This window comes from Molossus molossus, unplaced genomic scaffold (assembly GCF_014108415.1).
Source record: "Molossus molossus isolate mMolMol1 unplaced genomic scaffold, mMolMol1.p scaffold_m16_p_15, whole genome shotgun sequence".
Taxonomy (NCBI): Eukaryota; Metazoa; Chordata; class Mammalia; order Chiroptera; family Molossidae; genus Molossus; species Molossus molossus.
The window spans coordinates 14,903,360-14,926,057 of NW_023425350.1; the positions used below are offsets into that span (position 1 = coordinate 14,903,360).

Sequence of the window (22,698 nt, forward strand, 5' to 3'; positions counted from 1 at the left end):
GGAGAGAAAAACACTGATGTGAGAGAGACAAATCAACTGGTTGCCTCCCGCACAACCCTGACCAGGGCCAGGACAAATCGCAACCAACATACGTGCCCTTGACTGGAATCAAACCTGTGACTCTTTGGTCTGAGGGCCGACGCTCTAACCACTGAGCCAAACTGGCCAGGGCTCAAGTTAAGTTTTAAAAACAATAATGTGGTGATAAATTCCTGGCTCACAGAAGCCTTGAGTGTAATAAAATGGTTACTTTGAAGCTACAAAATTTGGGGAATTTAGTAGTAGTAAGAACCAAAATGATGATATTATAGACAAGTATTCAGACTTTATAGCTTATTGTTCCTAAATGCTGAATCTGTTGTAGAGACATTCTACAATTTGTCCAACCACCCAGCCACCAACGGCCAGTTGTTACTGCTCATTTATGCAACAAACAAGTGATGAGGGGCTATTACGTGCTGGGCCTGGAGCAAGGCGCTGGGTGCCAGGAGTGCTCCAGTACACAAAGCAAGCTTTGTTCTAGAAGCACATGCTTTAGTTTAAGAAAGAAAACAGCCCTGGCCAGTTTGGCTCAGCGGTTAGAGCGTCGGCCTGCGGTCCAGAGAGTCCCAGGTTCAGTTCCCACTAAGGGCACACATCTCAGTTGCAGTTTGTCCCCGGCCCCGGTTGGGGTCGTGGGGGTGGCGACCACTCGATGTGTGTCTCTCACATCAATGTTATAAGGGGGAAAAGCTGGAGAGAAGAATGCAGTGGGGAAGGGAGTTATTATTCCAGTTAAATGGGCCAGAGATGGCATCACTTACTTACGTTTAAGTAATGAGTGAAGGAAGCAAAGGAGAGAGCCATGTGGAGATCTGGGTCAGCATACCAAGCAGTGGGAACAGCAAGTGCAAAGGCCCTGGGGTAGGAGCGGTCCTGGTGGGTTTAGGAATAGTAAGGAGACTTGTGAGGCTGGATTGTAGTGAGCTGGGTAAAGAGGTAGGAGGCGAGGCTAGGGAGGTAACTGGCAGTCAGATCAGGGAGAACCCTGTGGGTCGTTGTACCTTCTGCTAGAAGTTGATCATTTTCACCATGTGTATATAAAACTTTGGCTTAATTTTCTTTTAGAATTTTTTTAAAGAAAGAAATCTGTAAGACAGCAGATTAAAGAAAGCAAGCCTGGAGGTGGGGACCCCAACAGGAGACTACCGAGGCCGTTCAAGTGTGTAATGGTGGTGGCTAGAGCGCTTGCAATGGAGATGGAGAGACTGACAGGTTTGAGACATATTTGGGAGGCAGAACTGAGAGCACTCACTGATGTACTGAGGGGGTCAAGATTGTAAGTGGTTTAGAGAACGGTCCCCAAGTGTCTGGCTTGAACAACTGTGCGCCAATGACCAAGATGAAGGAGCGTGTTCAGCTGTTGACACACTGAGTGTGAGAGCCTTTCGAGGCCTCTCGGGACCTGAAGAGGCCACTGGGGAGAAGCCGCACACGTCGCGGGGTAAAGTGGTGCAGCTGCGCCAGAGAACAGCTCAGCAGCTCCTCGCAGTGACGCACAGACTGACCGATACCCGCACGTCCACACCTGTGTGTATATACAGGCCCGTTGAGAACATATTCACACACACACTCGCACACAAATATTCATAGTAACATTATTCATAATAGCCAAAAAATGGAAATAACACAAATGTCCACCCACTGATGGATAAACAAAATATGGCTTATATCTGTGGTACATGATACAATTTTATGTGGACATGGGGCATGGAGTACTGACACCTGCCACAACATGAAGCAGCCTCGGAAACACGATGCTGGGGGAAGCCAGACACAACAGGCTCTCCTTGTGTGACGCTTTACAGGACATGTCCAGGACAGAACAATCCCCACAGAAAATGGGTTAGCAAGTCTTCAGGACTGAGGGGAGTGGCCGCTCCTGGGTCCAGGGTCTCTGTTCAGGACGATGAAAATGTTCTGGATTATACGGTGGCGACAGTTGCACAACCTTGTAAATATGCTAAAAACCACTGAAATCCACCCTGAAAATAGAGAATTTTATGGCATATGAATTATATCTCAAAAAACAAAAAGCAGGTTGGCTGATTGAGACTGAAGCCACTGAGTGGTCAGGACTGGAGACTTAACCAAGGGAGTCGGCAGAGATAGGACGTCTAAAACCAAGGGAATGGATTCACACCAAGGCAGCAGCGGGGGAACAGGGGAAGCACAGGACCCAGAGAGACGGCCACATCCAGAGCTTGGGAGGCAGAAGAGGAGCACATGAGGGCATGGGGGAGAGGCCAGAGGGAGGGAACGAGGGGCGTGTGGAGTCCCAGCCGCAGGCCTCACGTCAGACCTGAGAAAGTAACTCCTGGGCACGGATCTCCGTGTTTCTATAGGACAAACTTCAGAGGCACAAATTCTATGTCGAAGGGTGTGGGCACTTATAATTTTGACAGATCCTATAAATTCTCTCATCGACATTGCCTGAAAGCATCAGGGACAGATAAAATCTATTTCTGTTCTGGATTGGGGTGAGAGAACCCAGGAGCCTGCCAAGTGGAGACGGGACCAGAGCAGCTCAGGGTCCTGGGAGAACAGGCCAGGTTAAGGTTGCTGGGCATGACCTGCCCGAGCTGGCAAGGAGCTAGAGTAACCAGTGGATCTTGGCAGAACCCCAGGGCTGAGACGATTCCTACTCTGGGAACAGACAGCGGCCCAGCGGAGAGCCTGAGAATAGGAACAAGGCATCAAGAGATATTCAGTGCAGGGCAAGAGTCCTCACTTTGGAACCTCAGGAGGCCACTAAGCTGCTGTGTGGCCGTGGGATAAATGACCTCACCACTCTAGGCTTCGGAGAGCTCACCTGTCAAATCTGAGAACTGGCTAAGACCCTTTCCCCATTAGAACTCTGGCTCCTGTTTGAGCATAGAAATATATCTTTCTTTTAACCCCAAACACCAAAATTGGAGTTTTTTCCTCTGGAGGTTTTGTTCCTGTGCTGGTTTTTCCATCCTCTGTAGGGGGTCAGCAGGCAATGGTTTCAAGCAAGCTCTGGCTGGAACAGCACAGTTCAATTCACAAAGCATTTACTGAGTGTCCCAGGTACAAAGCCACCATCGTTATCTCGCCTGGATGACCACTTTCCCAGCTGCTACCTTGTGCTCTACAAACTATCCTCAATGCAGCAACTCTCTCTGAGAAAAAGGCAAAATCAACAACAGCCCACATTGTGTGGAATCTTGCACCCCTACAGGACCTGCACCCCACCACACACACCCATTCCCACTTCGCACACTCCTGCCTCAGGGCCTTTGCACATCCTGTTCCCGCTGCCTTCTCCCAGATGGCCACTAGTCCTGCTCCCTCACTTTGTTAAGGTCTCCACTCAAAACTAGCATCAATTGAGAAGGTTTCCCTGACTTTATACAAAACAGCACCCCTGATCCATCCTTCTCAACCCCCTTATCCTACTTGTTTTCCTTCATAGCACCCATCACCACGTTCACCTTGCACCCTTTGTCTGCCTGCTCCCCCACTGCCATCAAAGTGAGCTCCATGAGAGCAGGGCCCACTGCCTCCCCAGTGCCTGGAGCAGTGCCTGTGCAGAAAGGGTACTTGGTGTACAGTGGGGAGAATGAATGAATTCTCCCACAAGCTGCAGTCACGTGAGTCAGTCCCCACCACGCACTTTCTGAATGGACACCTGAATAAATAAGTGCTTGGCTAAATTAAGTGCTTGGCTTTTTTGCAAGGCTTGGCATCTCTCCAAGTCTGAGTTTTCCTATGTGAATCTGAAGGTTAGCAAGCCTGGGACAAGCTCTGTGAGGGGAGGAAGAGTCCTGTTCCTGCTGATCCCAGAGAAGGCACTCAGAAGGGGCTGAGCACTCAATAAATGCTTCACACAAGAACAAACTAGAGATGCTTTGCCTCCATTTAGAGAGCTAACATCTAGGCAAGAAGGAAATGGGATTGGTTCCTATCACCAGGAAGGTCCCAGGCATGAACTTAAAGGCTTTAGAAGAAACTTAGTCTGGTGGTTATAATCCAACAGAAGCACAGCTCTGCCCTCTGGTGTCCACCCAGTGCAGTGCCATCCGGAATAGCTTAGCTAGCAATTTAGGGAATTTTTTTTTTTTCGTTATACAAGTTGCTTGACTCCATTGTAGACAACTGCAGCTTCCTTTGGGGCTTTTTGGAATAGAAAATTGTAGGCGAGCCCCCTAAACAACTGCACACAAGGTCATTTTTCCTCTGCCTTGCTAGGTTCTCTTTTTTAATTAACAGCTTTACTGAAGTATAATTTACACAGTTAAGTGTACAAACCAATGATTTTTAGTATATTTACAGAGTTGTATGATCACCACCACAATCTATTTTAAAACCTTTCTATCAGTCCAAAACCTCATGTTCATTTACAATCACTCTCCGTTCCCAGCCCCAGCCCTAGGCAACCAATAACCTATCCCATCTCTATTGATTACCTCTGCCAACCTGTCATATACACAGAATCATACAATATGTAGTTTTTGTGATTGTCTTCTTTCACTGAGTATAGTTTTGAAGTTCAACCATGTTGTAGCATGTATTAGTGCTTCTGTTCCTTTCAATTGCCAAGTAACATGCCAAGTATAAATAGACCACATTTGGTTTGTCCATTGACCAGCTGATGACAACACCTGGGTTTGCAATGCGGGGATACTGTGATTAATGCTGTCACGAACACTCACTCATGCACAAGTCTCCATGTGGATAATGTTTCCATTTCTCCTGGGTAGGATCCTAAAAGATGAAATGCTGGGTCGCATGGTAATTCAATGTTTAACCTTTTGAGAAACTGTCAAACTGTTTTCCAAAGTTACTGTGTATTTTACATTTACTCCAGCAATGTCTGGGGATCCCAAACCTTTAATCACGTAGTTGACAGATTATGTAACCATGTAGAGAAATCTCTTTAACTCCATAACCAGTTTCTGGAGATGATTCTCCATGTCACATGCACAGTAGTATGTATCACTTCTCTGTTTGTAACACCTCTTCACTCTGGGTGTACAACTACTGCCCACAAAACTAGTCCAGAATTACATGTTTACAGCTCCAATTCAGCTAAAGTCACTTTTAACTTGTATGAGTGGTTAACAGCTTTTGTCTATGTCTGAGCTTGTTATTTCTAATGTGTTAGTTGTTTGTTCTTTAAAACCATAACGAGCTGAAGAAAGTTGCCCTGCACCCAGACACGGTGGTGGGACATGCCTGGTGTCATGCCACAAGGGCCTGGCATACGCCTTGGCACTGACTCCAGCAGCTTAAAAGATGGCAAAGGGTGGAAACACAGCCACGCATCTTAAATAAAAGAAGAGCGAAGCTGTGGAATAACAGGCTTACTTGCAAGTAACGGCTTTTCCTTCTTCCTGGGATTCCAGCAGACGAGGAGCTTTGGCCGAGGGTTTCAAATCCAAACTACTAGCGTTAAAATTCACTTTCACTTTTCACCTTTAACGAGATAACATGTGAGGATGTTTGGAAAACAAGTCTAGGTTATATACTCTTTCAGAGATTGTTACACTTTGACTGCTATGCAGATTGTCTAAAATACCATTACTTCAAGTTTGTGTGATTCCTGGGCATGTGAGAGTTGCTGAAACCATGATGAAGACTGGCTACTGTTTACTGAGAACCTGGACTCAGCTGGCAAAGTTTAAAGCACTCCCTATCCACGGGGAGTGTACACTGATGTAAAAAGAAGCCATAGAGATTGCATCATTTACAAGCATAATTACAAAATGTGCTTCCAAGAGATACCCCAACAGTCCATTCCCCAGTCTCCCTTGCCATAGGTGGCAGACGGGTGCCTTAGATCCCTCCAGTCTTGCCCCCACTCAGGACTTCGTTGGGAGGTTGATACTGGCCCTCTGAAGGGCATCCATTTTGCTGGCACAGATTATAGCAGAGCAGGTGTGGTTCCGAGGCCAACAGCTGGAGCAGTACCGCCCTGATTCTGCAGCTCCCTGATCACAGCACAAACAACACATCCCTCTGTCCGCCAGGTCTGCACTGTGACTTTGAGTGTTGTTCCTGAAACTCAGCCCTGTTTCTTAACACCTCCCCCTCCCAATGACTCTGTGAGCAGTATAAATTCTCAAAACATGAATCCTTTTCTAGTGATAGCCAAGAGCCCTGGCCATTCTTCTAACATACGCAGTATACCTGACATGAAAATGGTCACACAAAAAATTCACGGGAAGAATCGTTCTGATCTGACTTAATCAGAATGAGTGTTCCCAGAAAATGTAAATTTTGAAATATGTTTTGAGTAAAAGAAAAGAAACGGGTATAGAAAACATCTATATTAGTGTATAAAGTGTAATTAATAACAAAAAGGTTTCCTATGTTAATATGTCCGAGAAGGGCATTCAATCAAAAATTACAAGACGTGCCAAAAAAGCAAGACAAAATTACTTCAAATATCTGACAGTCAATCAAAAATTATAAGACATGCAAAAAAGGCAAGATAAAATAACCCACTGTCAAGAGATAAAGCAATAAACAGAACCAGATTCAGAAATGACCCCAATGTTGGAACTGTCAAGGAATTTAAAATAACTATGAATAATGTGTTAATCTAATGGAAAGGTAAACAAAATGTATGAACAGATGGAAAATTCCAGGAGAAATTAAAACTATATAAATAATCAAATAGAAATACTAGAAATAAAAATCATGCCTGGTTGATGTGGCTTAGTGGTTGAGCGTCAACCCATGCACCAAGAGGTTGCTGGTTCAATTCCCAGTCAGGGCACATGCCCAGGTTGCTGGCTCGATCCCCAGTAGGGGGTATGCAGGAGGCAGCTGATTGATGGTTCTCCCTCACATTGATGTTTCTATCTCTTTCTCCTTCTCCCTTCCTCTCTAAAAAAAATCAATTAAAAAATATTTTTAAAAAGAAAAAGAAAAATCATCAGATGGGGGGGTAGAAATTCCTCTGATAGGCTCTTCGGTACGTTGGACACAGCTGAGGAAAGATGCAGTGAACATAAAGGCAGGTCAGTAGAAACTGTCTGACTGAAATACAAGTAGAAAAACAACACAGTATCTAAGAGCTATGTAGCTTTGGGACAATATCAAATGGTCTATCATACATATAAATGGATCTCAGAAGAGAAAAGAAAAAATAGGTTATAAAAAATACTTGAAATAATAATGGCCTAGAAGTTCCAAAAAAACTAATGAAAGACATCAAACCACAGATATGAGACACTCAGAGAGCCTAAGTAGGGTAAACAGAAAGAAAGGGGAACAAAACACCTAGACACATCATAGTCTAGCTCATGAAAACCAAAGACAAAGAGAAAATCTTGAAAAGTATCCAAGAAGAAAGAAACATCACATACAGAGAAACAAAGACAAAATTAGGATTTCTCATTGAAAACTGAAATTAAAAAAATAATAACTATGGCCCTGGCTGGTTTGGCTCAGCGGTTAGAGCACTGACCTGCAGTCCAGAGAGACCCGGGTTCAGTTCCCACTAAGGGCATGTACCTCGGTCGCAGTTTGTCCCCGGCCCTGGTTGGGTTGTGCGGGTGGCAGCCACTCGATGTGTCCCTTTCACGTCAATGTTTCTCTCTCTCTCTCTCCCTCCCACTCTATCTGAACAAAAAACAAAAAAAATGTCCTTGGGTGGGGATAAAAATAATAATAATAATAATAATAATAACTATGACACAATTTATATTCCTGTCTCAGAAAAGGTTTTCCAATTCCAGTGGGTTCCATAATTTCTACAATATTAACCATTACCTGCTCCTTTTACAAAATTCACTTTCTATGTAGCTTGTAGACAGTTTAAGCCACTCATTTGGAGTCACAAAGCACCATGAATTAGAAAGTCCTGGGAATCTGGAATGCAGTTTGGCCTTCTCAATCTCTTTAAATCCTTTCATTGTACGTAGTTTGCCTGCAAGATTAGGAATATAAATTAGCAGTTAAATGCAACTCCCATTGCTCTTGGGTTATGAAATCATGTAACAATCACAAACTAAGTACCAGTCTCGCACTGAAGAAGAGTTCTTTCTTCATCATCTTCGTCATATTGTGCCTTTTTCAAAGGGTCACGAAATGGTAGGGTGGTAACCTACAAGAAAAGCATATTTTTGAGGACTGGATTTCAGGCCTTTTCAGTCTACCCTGAATACTCATTTATGGCTCTTATGCCAGAAGAATCAAGAATACAGTATGTACAAACTAGTGGCAGTCAAACCATCATATATATTTAACACATTACAGAGACAAGGGGCTTTCCCGAGGCCTCAGCCATGGCTAGCTCTTATTTCAATAGCCTCTAAAGATCATTGTCGTTATTCTTAGATACTATACACAAACTCAACAAGTGGTAGTTTCTTTTTTTTTTTTTTTTTTTATATGAATTTTTATTTATTTTTTTGTTACAGATATTTTACCTTTTTACCCCATTGGCACCCCCCACCCTACCCCCCCTCCACCCTGTCCCCGGCTTAGTTGTCCATGTCCATTGGTCATGCATACATGCATATAAGTTCTGTGGTTTATCTCTTCTCACCCCCCCACCCCACATCCCCTCTTCTGAGGGATGTCAGTCTGTGCCCTACTTCCATGTGTCTGGGTCTACTGTATTCCTCAGACTGTTATGTTCATTATATTCCGTATATAAGTGAGATCATGTGGTATTTGTCTTTTTCTGCTTGGCTTCTTTCACTTAGGATAATGCTTTCCAGGTCCCTCCATGTCGTCTCAAAGGATAAGAGATCTTTCTTTCTTACCGCTGCATAGTACTCCATTGTGTATATGTACCACAGCTTTTTTATCCATTCGTCTACTGATGGACACTTGGGCTGTTTCCAGATCTTAGCTATTATAAATAGTGCTGCTATGAACATGGGGGTACATGTATTCTTCCTGATTGGTGTTTCAGGCTTCTTAGGGTATATTCCCAGCAGTGGGATCACTGGGTCAAATGGAAGTTCAATTTTTAATTTTTTGAGGTAGCACCATATTGTTTTCCATAGCAGCTGCACCAGTCTGCATTCCCACCAGCAGTGTATTAGAGTCCCCTTTTCTCCACACCCTTGTCAACACTTGTTGTTTGATGATTTGTTGATGGCAGCCATTCTGACAGGTGTGAGGTGATACCTCATTGTTGTTTTAACAAGTGGTAGTTTCTTAAAGATCAGTTATGATGTGGAATCTGAAACCATATCAATAAATTATTCAAACTCTTACATTAAAATCCATTGGTCTGTACTGAACTTTGAATGGATCTTTTATCCATGACATGAATTGGTTGTTTGGAAAAGATCAGAGCCTTGAGTTATGTGAGATCTTCCAAATGATAATACGTTTCATTATACAGTAATCACATTTATTAGTAGTATTACTAATCTCGGCAGTAACGTCTTTGAGTATTGGAATGCTGTCACAATATGATTTTTCCAAAATTCTTTTTTTTTTTTTTGCTTGACAGCTTGTATTTTATCATTGGCAACCAATACTATCAGTTGCTTTCGAAGTGATAGACTTCAAAATATCTGCTAAATACTCAAGATTTAATAACCACAGTTTTATAAGTTATTCTTTCAAGTAAAAGTGGTATTCTTTGCATACTTCCCATTTCATTACACAACATTAAAAAGATGTGTATTCGAGGATCGAGACTTAATAAAGTGAATGATTTTTACTGTTTGATCAAAGATATTCCAAGTGAAATTGAATGTCTCTCCTCTGCGTGCACACACGGGGAAGAGCAGGCGCAGCACAGTCTGGAAACACGACCTCCCGACCCGGCAGCAGCTCTGTGCACCGCTGCTTCTGTCCCATCAGAGTGAACTGCGACACGATGGGGAAGCCAAGTTAACACTCGGCACTAGAGTGAAACGCACGGCCTAGCAGACCCCTGTAAAAGGCTTGGGGGCTCTCAAAGGTCTTGTACGTCACTTTGAGAACTGCTGCTAAACCTCCAAGGGCTCAGCTTACCTTAAGAGGTCACCTGCCGGCTCCATTTGGAAAGACAGCATGGTCAGAGAACAGGTGGAATTCTGGTATCAGAAAGATCTGCTTTCAAATCCCAATACCGCCCCTCACTAGCTCTGTCACTAGCTAGTATATCTAAGGCTCTTACTCTAACCTCTCAGTTTAACTCTCACCCATAACGACAAGGACAGTAGCACGTACACACAGACACATACCCACCTTGGGGGGGAGGAAAAAAGGACCCGCTCCGCATGCAAACGACAGCAGTTTAAAATGTCTATAACTCCAGGTAGGTTTTTGTTTAATAGTGTCCACTACTGGCAAAAAAAGTATGGAAAAATGGACGCTCTGGTGGGGGTGCAAAATTATATATTCTGAAAGAACAATTTGGTAATATTAATCAAAATCAGGTATAACTGCCCTGGCCGGTGTGGCTCAATTGGCTGGGCATCGTCCTGTGCACCAGAGGGTTGCTGGTTCAATTCCCAGTCAGGGCACATGCCCAGGTTTCAGGATGGATCACCGGTGGGGGGTGTGCAGGAGACAGCTGAGATCGGTGTTTTATTCTAACATCAATGTTTCTCTCTCCTTCTCCCTTCCTCTCTCTCTAAAAATTAATTTAAAATATATATATATATATATATTTTTATCCTCACCCGAGGACATTTTTCCATTTTTTGTTCAGATAGAGTGGGAGGGAGAGAGAGGAAGAGACAGAGAGAGGAACATTGACGTGAAAGGGACACATCAAGTGGCTGCCACCTGCACGACCAACAGGGCCAGGGACAAACTGCAACCGAGGTACGCGCCCTTAGTGGAAACCGAACTAGGGTCTCTCTGGACCGCAGGCCCACACTCTAACCGCTGAGCCAAACCGGCCAGGGCAATGAAAATATTTTTTAAACAAATCAGGCATAATCTTTAACTCAGCAATTCTTCTAGCAACTACTGGAAAAATGAAGTAGTGAATAGTTATAGGGATATTCATTACAATGTCATATATAATAGCAGTAGGTCAAAAACAATCTAGTTGTTCAAAATAGAATATGTAAAAAAAAAAGATGGTTTAGCAAAGTACCACATATGATTAGAAACACATCTATGTTCTGCTATTTGCAGCTGTGTGACCTTGGATAAGTAACTTAACCTATCTGTGTCTCACATGTAAATTACCTGACAGAATAGCAGTGAAGATGAAATAAAATAAAAAATAAAAAGTTTTGCCCTGGCCTGTTTGGCTCAGCGGTTAGAGCGTGGGCCTGTGGTCCAAAGAGACCCGGGTTCAGTTCCCGCTAAGGGCATGTACCTCGGTTGCAGTTTGTACCCGGCCCTGGTTGGGTTGTGCGGGTGGCGATCACTTGATGTGTCCCTTTCACATCGATGTTTCTCTCTCTCTCTCTCTCTCTCTCCCTCCCACTCTATCTGAACAAAAAATGGAAAAATGTCCTCGGGTGAGGATAAAAAAAATAAATAAATAAAATAGAAACAATGAAAAAATTTAAAAATAAAAATAAATAAATAAATAAAAAGTTTTAACATTTGGTTAATCCCTCAGTGCAAGCTGGCTGCTACTAATAATGGAATAATATGCAACTACTGAAATTATATATTTACATTTGTTGACAAAGAAGCAAATCATAAACTATTAAGGAAAAAAAGCAGACTATGTAACCTAATGTAAACTGTAAGAATGTATAATCCAATTCTTGTAAAATAAAAATGTGTATTTATACCTATATGTAGAAAGGAGTTTTGAAAAATATAAAGAATAATGTTAATGAGTTCATTCTGGGTAATGGAATTTAGTGGTTTTTAAATGATTTAACAATTGATTTTGTAAAAATGTATTACTTTTGTAACAAATTTAAAAGTCTATGAAAATTTTAAACATTGCTTATTACCCAATCATTATATAAATTTTCAAATTTTACTGAGGTTTAATTTAATTTGGACTTTGGCTTTCTTTTTTTTTTTTTTTTATCATCCTCACCCGAGGACATTTTTCCATTCTTTGGGAGGGAGAGAGAGGAACAGAGAGAGAGAGAAACGTCGACGTGAAAGGGACACATCGAGTGGTCGCCACCCGCACAACCAACCAGGGCCGGGGTCAAACTGCAACCGAGGTACATGCCCTTAGTGGGAACCGAACCCGGGTCTCTCCGGACCGCAGGCCGATGCTCTAACCGCTGAGCCAAACCGGCCAGGGCTGGACTTTGGCTTTCTTGTTCCTTTCTAAAACATGGAGACGGGAAACTATTCTTAAGATGTTACTACATTCTTATGGAATTACTAGAAGACAACTCACATATTAGGGCTGCTCAAAAAACCAACTACAGCCCTGGCTGGTTTAGCTCAGCGCATTAGCCCTTAGACCGAAGGGTCACAGGTTCAATTCCCAACCAAGGGGATGTACCTGGGTTGCAGGTTCGATTCTCAGCCCTGGTCAGGGTCAGGCAGGAGGCAATCAATCGATGTGTCTCTCTCACATCGATGTCTCCCCCCCCCCTTCCCCTTCTTCCCTTCCACTCTATCTAAAAATCAATGAAAAGCCCTGGCCAGTTTCGCTCAGCGGTTAGAACATGGGTCCGTGGTCCAGAGAGTTCTGGGTTCGGTTCCCACTAAGGGCATGTACCTCAGCTGCGGTTTGTCCCTGGCCCCAGATGGGGTTGTGCAGGTGGCAACCACTTGATGTGTCTCTCTCACATTGATGTTTCTCTTTCTCTCTCTTCCTCCCTCTCTCCCTCCCACTCTATCAGAAGATAAATGCAAAAAATGTCCTATGATGAGGATAGAAAATAAATAAATAAATAAAATAAAAATCAATGGAAAAATATCCGCAGGTGAAGATTAACAACAACAACAACAACAAAAAATAACTACAGCCCTACCCAGCATGGAGCAGTGGTTAGAGCATCGGCCCAAACACTGGAGGTTCTCAGGTTTGATTCCTGGTCAAGGAACATACCTCAGTTTCGGGTTTAATCCCCAGCCCCGGTTGGAGTCTTGTGGGAGGCAACCAACTGATGTGTATCTCTCACGATGATGTTTCTGTCTCTTTCTTTCTCCCACCCTCTCTCCCTTCCATTCTATTACAAAAAAAATCAACAAAAAATTATCCTCAGGTGAGGAGTTTAAAAAAAAGAACCAACTACATAACACCAAAGTTAAAATAAAAAATTAAGACCAAAAAAATCAGTTTAGTTTTATTGTTTTTTTTTTCATCCTCACTCAAAGATATGTTTATTGACTTGGGGGGGGAGAGTAAAACATCAATGTGAGAGAGAAACATCAAGTGGTTGCCCTGACCTGCGATAAAACCCACAACCTAGGTATGTACTTACCAGGAATCGAACCCACAACTTTTTTTTTTGGTGTACAGGATGACGCTTCAACCAACTGAGCCACCCTGCCAGGACTCTGACAGTTTTTAAGATGGTTCCTTGCTACAACCATTCTGTAACTGAAGCCAAACTGAAATAATTTTCACTAATTTCAACTTAAATTTCAATCATGCTTCTTCAGTAGCATATATTAAATCTTTTATTTAACACTCCAAATAAAGAGTAAAAGTCTGACTTTGTATGGTAATATATAATTTAGTACTAATGCATAGTATACAATCCGTGGGAAGCAAACAGGCCACGTCTTTGCATGATCCAAATGAACCTCAGTCCAGTAGAAATAAATTTTATGAAAAAGTAACCATGGAATGGCTGATAAATTAGCTAGTCAAGCAATCAGGCATGCCAAAAATCCTCTGCAAATGAGGGGAACACAGTGCTATTAATTTAAATGAAGCCACGATAATGATTACTTCTGGAAAAGAAGATGAATGGGATGGAGTAGGGAACCAAGGCGTTTCCTATGTGTCTGTCACGTTTTATTTCTTAATAAAAACAAACAATACTGATTTTGATTAAGCTGGGTTGTAGCTACTTAAGTTTTCATTGTTGCTATTCTCTATACATTAGTGTTAGTCGGTATTCAAGATATTTCATACTAAAAATATATTTGAAAGTAGGTACAGAATCAGAATCTACCCCATCTACCTAGTAAACTCTGAAATGATACTGTATATTTAATAATTACCAAAACAACATGTATTTTACACACATCTAATGTCTGCAAGTTTACCAGTTCTTTTTTTTTTTTTCTCTAATCCTCATCCAAGGATATTTTTCTATTTATCTTAAGATAGAGTGGGAGGAGGGAGAGAGAGAGAAACATTGACCTGAGAGACACATTGACTGGTTGCTTCCCACAAGATCCCGACCAGGGCCGGGGATGAACCGCAACTAAGGTACGTGCCCTTGACCAGAATCGAACCCACAACTCATTGGTCTGCAGGCCAATGTTCTACCGCTGAGCCAGACCAGTCAGGGCTCTTTTTGGAAGTATTTAATATTAATGATGTGTAAGTCTAATTCTATAGATGTTTGGAGAAAGAAAGAATGATCTTCAATACCAATAAAGTGACGATCTCCTAGCTCTACAGCCCCTTAGCTTGACTGGCTTCTTGTTCCTAACAGATCCACAAAGGAATGGGAAGACCATCTGAACTCTCTGATAAGTGGTATTACTGGGAATTCCCTGGTAAGTTGAATCCAGAATTCAAAGACTGAAGGGTATGCAACAGAACTCCAAGATCCCCGGTTACCAAGAAAATTGGGACCAGAGGAGCCTAGGAAAACACTTAGTTAAAAAGCACATCTAATCAACTAGGTTTTATCTTTCCAAATTTACCTGCATATGTTCTTCTTAGAAGATTAAACTTGTCAGAGCAAAATAAATTTTAAAACTGTGTGTTTTATTCCTAAAAGATAACTTGAAAACAGACCGAGAGCCATAAAGGAACCAAACAAAATTTGACAAAATAAGCAGTCGATCAAAAATGAGAGGAATTCAGTTCCTGTCCAATCTATAAGTTGCTCCCATTTAAGTTCCATTGGAGTACACAAGAAAATGTGATTATAACTGCACTTTTTCCCATAAGAAAACATCTAAAATTTAGAGCAACAAGGGAAGAGGAAAGCTATTTAAGATGCAACTTTTAAGTCTAATTCTTATTTAAAAGAAAAACACACTATTTTAAATCAGTATCACCCACTTTCCTCCCTACCTGAGGTAAAAAAAAATTTGTTTTACTACGAAGAATAAATAGAAAAGCTGTGTGTACTATTCCAGTTTAAGAAATCTGCCCTGGCCAGTTTGGCTCAGCGGTTAGAGTGTCGGCCTGCAGACCAGAGAGACCAGGGCTCAGTTCTCGCTAAGGGCATGTACCTCGGTTGCAGTTTGTCCCCCGCCCCTGTTGGGGTCATGTGGGTGGTGGCCAATGTGTCTCTCTCACACATCGATGTTTCTCTCTCTTCCTCCCTCTCTCCCTCCTGCTCTATCTGAAGATAAATGCAAAAAAAAAAAAAGTCCTCCGGTGAGGATTAAAAAAACACACAAAGCCCTGGCCGGTTTGGCTCAGCGGTTAGAGTGTCAACCTGCGGTCCTGAGAGACCCAGGTTCGGTTCCGCTAAGGGCACATACCTCGGTTGCAGTTTGTCCCCAGCCCTGGTCGGTCGTGCGGGTGGCAGCCACTCGATATGTTCCTTTCGCATCGATGTTTCTCTCTCTCTTCCTCTCTCTCCCTCCCACTCTACCTGAACAAAAAATGGGAAAATGTCCTCAGGTGAGGATAAAAAAATAAAAAATAAATAAAATAAAATAAAAAAAACACACAAAAACAATTACTATTCCTAAAATATGCTGTTTCCTACAAGATCCGACTTCAGTTTAATCATTAATAGAAACAAAAATTCCTAGAAAGTAATTTAACTCTAGAAAGAGTTAAAATACCGAGTTACACTGATGCTCTTATATAGGTGCTGCCAAACTTCTTCCAAAAAAAGGGCCAGAAAGTAAATATTGTTGGCTTTGTGGACCATATGGCCTCTCCAGCCACTATTCAACTCTGCCACTATAGCACAAAAGTGGTACAGAACTAATGAGTATGTTGAAATATATCTTTATTTAGAAAACCAGGCACACTATAGTTTGCAGACCTGTTCAGATAAAAGACATTTGATAAGAAACACATAACTAGCCTGGCTAGTGTGGCTCCATGGATTGTTATTCCAGTTCATTCCTGGTCAGGGCACATGCCTGGGTTGCCAGCCCGATCCTCAGTAGGGGGCGTGCAGGAGGCAACCGATAAATGTTTCTCTCTCACATCAATATTTCTATCTCTTGCTCCCTTCCTCTCTCTCTAAAAAATCAATAAAAACATATTTAAAAATATATATAACTATAGCATTCTTTATTAACAAAGCTTACTGGTAATGAGAGCTAAAACACGCTGAGATATAGCAGAGTTAGAGCATCAAACATGATTAAACATGACATCTTTAATAACTGGCTACAATTCTCTGCCTGGAATCAAAGCCAGCAAGGAGCATTAGTCCCGCCCACTTTCCACTTTTCAAGAACACCTGGTTACCTTGGCCCATCTGACTGACTTGGGGTGGTTGCCAGATTACCTCTAGAACCTGTCTTACTGTTGTGACCGATCTTACCTTTGTGACCTGTTACCACATGATACCCCACAGGCCTGCATTAGGGTTAGGGGCCTATGCAGGGTCACTCCCAAGCAGGCTCAGGGAAGGGCTCCCCAAGATCTTGTGATATTTAAATTCAGACTTAGTTGTTGAGACAGAGCTGGCCATATGAGAAACTGGGGAAGCCACCCTTAAAGGGACAGCAAGTGCCCCCAGGACAGGGAGAGACAGGATGGCTGGGGTGCAGGGGAGGGCAGGCGGGCGGACACAGGGTTGAAAATGCTAACGGAACCACTAAGGCTTTTAGGCACCAGAATGACATGATCTGATTTACATTTTTTTAAATGTGCTTCAGGTACAGAGAGTGGGCACATGGCCTGGAGGCAGGACAGATGAAGACTGGAGACCAGAGCACACGCCCCTCAGAGGCCTGTGAGTGAGGCAAACAGGGCAAACCAAGGTTGCCTGACTTCAAAGTTCATGCTCATCTTATTAAGCTACAATGTTTTGAGTTCCTCAAAGATTTACTAAAGTTTTGTTTAGGTTTCCCAAACATAATTACTTTTCTGCAACAAATAGAGTTGGTTGTAGTAATACACCTATCTACACTATAAATTAATTCAGTCTTGTCAAAAGGATAGGATTTACAAGAAGACTCCACTTCTTATATCAAGGGACTATCAGAAAATGTACAATTAACTGAGCTCATAGGCACTCAAGTTGACCTTTTCCATATCACATAAAGATTCTAATAGGGATACTTAGCCCAAAGTTTTTCCTTATTAAATTCAGTGGTATTAGATACCAATCCCCTTATTATATTTGTTGAAATATAGCCACCTCAAGCAAAAAAAAAAAAAAAAAAATCATATTATAAAAAAGAACCCACAAAATAGATAAATTTATGTTTACATGCAACATTCTTTAAAGGACATTTGGATTCCTGCTCATCTCTTTTCCTCCAAGTCTTATTCATTCCTGTTGCTTCTTCAGTGCAAGGACTGAGTCACATGTCACCTATTTTCTCCAGTAAGGGAGTTGTGTTTGAATCATTTCTGCAACCCCTTGGACAGCTGGCCTCCTGGTAACCCATCGCCTCAAAGGCAGAGATGTACTGCCCTCTCTCTTCAGAACAGTCCCAAACTCATCCTGATAAGGACAAGTTCCTACAACTAAGACTGAGTCAGACCAACTCGTGGGCTCTAAATAGAGATTAATGATTGATGAGAATCTTCTGTTCTTGTTTCTTCCCTAACCAATCAACCATAATTTAATAACCATCCTTGCACTCAGTCACTGCCGAATAAACACCGCATTGTTGATGAGTTCCCGGGGAGAGTTCCCTCCCAGACACCCATTCCCTGGGCCTGAACAAGCTCTGCCCTGCCCAGCCCTTCCCTCCTGTGACAGCCCCCCACGCCCAGTTTGTCCCGGCGGCTAACTTTCCGCGGACTACAGAGCCATCTTGCCACCACCTGAGACGCGCCTTGGAGAAGCAGAGAGCCTTCGCTGCCTGGCTGCATAAACGTGGGGGCACTGCTTCCGCCGCCAACTAACTGACCTCGGTCCCCGGGGCAGCGAGCGACGCCCGCGCCCGGACGACAGGACAAGCTGCGCACAGAGTTCAGGGAGGGCCCGTCGTGGGGCTCTTCGTCCCGGGTGGCGATAGTCGGAGCCTCTCAATTCTCCTGCGTTCTCACGGGGCCCGCGGGCTCGCCCAGTCCCGCCCTCCAGGAAAGTGGCAGGCTGGGGGTCACCCTTCGGCTGCCCCAGAGGGCAAGCCCCAAGGAAAGCCCAAACCTCAAGCACTTTAAACGGGATCAAGCCCAAGTTCACCGTCCGAGCCCCAGAGGCGTCCAGGACGACAGAATGGAATCAACCCTTCAGCGGCCGCCCGCAGCCACCAACACGCGGGGCGCTCCAAGTCCTGGCCGCGGGCCCGGGCGGGTGATCGGAGGGGGCACTCACCGCGACGACACTGACGACGGTGGTCTTGCCCAGGAGGGCAGCCCACGGGCGTCAACTCCATCTCCTCCTTCCCCCAGGCGGGACCTGAGCGCCAGCACGACAGCGGACGGGCGCAGGGCGGTCGCGCGGGCCGGCGGGCAGCGGCTTGCACAGGAGCGCTCGAGCCTCGGCTCGCCTCCACGGCTTCTCCGGGTCCCGCCGGACACTGGCGGACACGGCGACGGCGGAGGCTGAAGCTAGGAAGCCCGGTGGGTCAGATGACTCGCCCTCCCGCCCCCCTCGCTGTCCCCGCGCAGGCGTCGGCGCCCACGGCAAGATCGGCGATGCCAGCCGGCCAGGCTTGTGCGCCGCCTACAGCGCCACCTCCTGGGCCCTCTGGCAGTACTACGTGCCCGTGGGCCTTCCCTGGGCTCCTTTCTACCACGCCCACCTTCCTTTATTAGTTTTGGTTATTTCATTATTATTATTTTTTTTTTTATCCTCACCCGAGGACATTTTTCCTTTTTTTGTTCAGGTAGAGTGGGAGGGAGAGAGAGGAACAGAGAGAGAGAGAGAAACATCGACGTGAAAGGAACACGTCGAGTGGCTGCCACCCGCACGACCAACCAGGGCCGGGGACAAACTGCAACGGAGGTACGCGCCCTTAGCGGGAACCAAACCCGGGTCTCTCAGGACCGCAGGCCAACGCTCTAACCGCTGAGCCAAACCGGCCAGGGCTATTTCATTATTTTTAAAATTATTTTTATTAATCTATTTTTGTTACAGATGTTTCTCCTTTCCCCCCCATTGACACCCTCCTCCCAATATCACCCCCCAGCTTTGTTGTCTATGTCCATTGGTTACCCATACAAGCATTAAGTTCTGTGGTTTATCTCTTCCCTCCCCCCAACCCCCTCTTCTGAGGTTTGTCAGTCTGTAACCTACTTCTATGTCTCTGGATCTATTTTATTCATCAGTTTGTTTTGTTCATTATATTCCACAAATAAGTGAGATCATGTGATATTTGTCTTTCTCTGCTAGGCTCGTTTGGCTTAGGATAATACTCTCCAGGTCCCTCCACGTCATCTCAAAGGATAAGAGATCTTTCTTTCTTACAGCTGCATAGTACTCCGTTGTGTATATGTATCACAGCTTTTTTATCCACTCATTTATTGATGGACACTTGGGCTGTTTCTAGATTTTAGCTATAATAAATAGTGCTGCTATAAACATAGGGCTACATATATTCTCTCACTGGTGTTTCAGGCTTCTTAGGGTATATTCCTAGAAGTGAGTTATTTCATTCTTTCCACCATTGTTTATTGACAGTCTACTCTGAGCAGAAGGACTTCAAGACTGGGGTGTGCAGCATAAAAATCCCTGTCCCTGTGGTTAAAGCAAAAGATGGAAGCCACCAGGGTATCAGTGGGGAACTGATTAAATCAACTATAGTATGTCCCCGAAAGGGAATACTGTGTGTTATAAAAAGATGAGGAAGTTCTCCATAAACTGATATGCAATGATATCCAGCAAATATTTTTTCTTTTTTAATTTTTTTCCTTTATTAATTTTTAGAGAGAGAGTAAGGGAGAGGGAGAGAGAGACAGAAACATCGATGAGAGAGAACACTGATTGGCCGCCTCTTACATGCCCCTCACTGGGGATTTGGCCCACAACCTGGGCATATGCTCTGACCAGGAATCGAACCTGTGACCCTTTGGTACATGGGCTGATGCTCAACCAGTGAGCCACACTGGCCAAGGGCTCCAGGAAATATTTTCAAGGAAGAAATGCAAAATGCCGCCTATGTATATAATATTTTTGGTGTAAGTGGGAAAATAAGGCTATGTGTACCCATATGCAAATATGTATTATATTTGCAAAAAGAAATACTAGAAGACTAATACAAATTATCCCTTATGGGTGTAGGAAAAACAGGATAGCTGGAGGCAGGAATGGGAATGAGATTTCCTTAGACACCTTTTTATATCATTTTGACTTTAACCACGTAAATGATTACCTGTTCAAAAGTTTAACTTAGCCCTGGCCGGTTTGGCTCAGCGGTTAGAGCGTCCGCCTGCGGTCCGGAGAGACCCGGGTTCGGTTCCCGCTAAGGGCACGTACGTCGGTTGCAGTTTGTCCCCGGCCCTGGTTGGTGGCAGCCACTCGATGTGTCCCTTTCACGTCGATGTTCCCTGATGTTTCCCTCTGTCTCTCTTCCTCTCTCTCCCTCCCACTCTATCTGTACAAAAAATGGAAAAATGTCCTCGGGTGAGGGGAAAAAAAAAAAAATTTAAAAAAAGTTTAACTTAATTAAAAAGTCAATAAAAATATATGCAAGGCTTTCAAATTTTAAAAAATCCCTGCCCTCATGGAACTTACATTCTAATGAGGAGACACGTAATATAATAAATAAATAAATAAATAAATAAATAAATAAATAGTATACTGCCACATAGTACTGAGCTTTATAAGGAAAATTAAGCAATAGGAGACAGGAGTGGCCACTGTTCTAGTTAGGGTCAGACTAGAGCTCAGCAGGGTGGCTCTGGTTTGGGAAGAAGTGGAAGAGAGCCAGGCACACATCTAGAGGGAGCACATTCCAGACAGAAGGAACAGCATGGGCCCTGGGGAAAGGAGCATGGAATGCTCTAGGAACAGAAATAGTCTGTGGGCTCACTCAGATGAATAAGGCAGGGGGTGGGAAGGGGTGTGGATGGAGAATGAGGCAGGCACCAAATGAAGGAAGCCATTTAGCCCTAGTTTGATTTTGTTCTTGTTGTGATGGGAAGCCAGGAGAATGAGCCAATTTATATTTTTAAAAGTTCACTCTGGCAGCTCCATGGAGAATTGGCTGTAGGCAGCCTTCATGTGCCAAACCCTCCCTCCCCCCTTCCAAGAAATGTTGCAGTCCTAACGCAGTATCTCAGAATGTGAGGTTGTTTGGAAATAGGGCCATTGCAGATGTAATCAGTTAGGGTGGTCACACTGGAGTAGGGTGGGCCCTGGATCCAAAATGACTGTGTCCTAATAAGAAGAGGAGAAGAGATACAGACATAGGAGGGGAGAGGGCCATGTGAACCCCAGGGATCTGTCAGCAAACCACCAGCAGCTGGGGGAGAGGCATAGAACAGAGCCTCAGAAGGAATCAACCTTGCCAACACTTTCATCTTGGACATCTAGCCTCCAGGACTCTGAGAAAATAAATTTGTAAGCCACTCACTTTGTGGTCCTTGGTTACAGAGCTTTAGCTACTGAAGGAGCAGAAGCAGTGAAGGTGAGGAGGCTACTGTATTAATTTAAGGGAATGATGATGAAGGCTGGGACCATGACCTGTAGGCACTCAGGTGTCAGCTGTCACAGACCTTCCATTCCTATGAGAAAGGCAGACAATTAACAAGTAAACAAATAAATAAGCTAATTGCAAAATGAGAAAGGCAGACAATTAACAAGTAAACAAATAAATAAGCTAATTGCAAAATGAGAAATTGAATATTCCTCAACCTTTACATTTATTGTAATTCCCTTCACCTCTAAAATTATTAGTTAATGGAAAAGTCAATTCTCACCTCCAGATTCCAGTTTCTCATTTAAAACATTTTATACTGGCCCTGGCCAGGTAGCTCAGTTGGTTAAAGCATCGTCCCAATACCTCAAGGTTGCAGCTCAATCCCTGGTCAGGGATGAATGCATAAGTAAGTGGAACAACAAACTGATGTCTCTTTCTCTCTCTCCCCCTTCCTCTCTCTCTCTCTAAAAATAAGTAAATAAATAAATAAATAAAATATAAATAAAACCGTTTATAAATGATTTTTTATCATAAAAGCACAATTTGTAAAAATTCAAACAATACAGAGGTATGATAAGAAAAAGGTCATCTGCCCCTGGCAGCCACAATCCCCATCTCTGAAGTAACCCAATTTAATAGTTTACTTTTCTATTATTATTATTATTATTAAATATACACTTATATTCATATATGGAGTGAAAGTTTTCACATGTATACAAAAATAAGAACATGTTGTAGAAATTATTCTCCAGCTTGCTTTTTCACTTACATACAGTTAAATATATTTTATTAAAAATAAAGGCAAAAACCAAAAACCTACTAGATTTAATAAATTGGCAAAGTAGCAGGATACAAAATCAATATACAGAAATCAATGGCATTTTTATACACCAATAATGAACTCTCAGAAAGAAAAACTAAAAGAACAATACC

The 22,698-nt window shown here is 43.3% G+C and overlaps 1 long non-coding RNA gene across 3 annotated transcripts; it reads right to left on the bottom strand.

Moving 5' to 3' along the window:
* Positions 1-834: 834 nt before the first annotated feature.
* LOC118630896 lies at positions 835-18,563 on the bottom strand. Of its 3 annotated transcripts, none has more exons than XR_004959703.1 (5): positions 18,498-18,563; positions 8,029-8,116; positions 7,783-7,939; positions 5,371-5,478; positions 835-915 (listed from the first exon to the last, which is right to left on the bottom strand). It is a non-coding gene; the product is annotated as an uncharacterized LOC118630896 (long non-coding RNA). The 3 variants fall into 3 exon arrangements; XR_004959701.1 differs by lacking the exon at positions 835-915 and adding an exon at positions 1,723-2,024; XR_004959702.1 differs by lacking the exons at positions 835-915; positions 18,498-18,563 and adding exons at positions 1,723-2,024; positions 10,207-10,330.
* Positions 18,564-22,698: the final 4,135 nt, after the last annotated feature.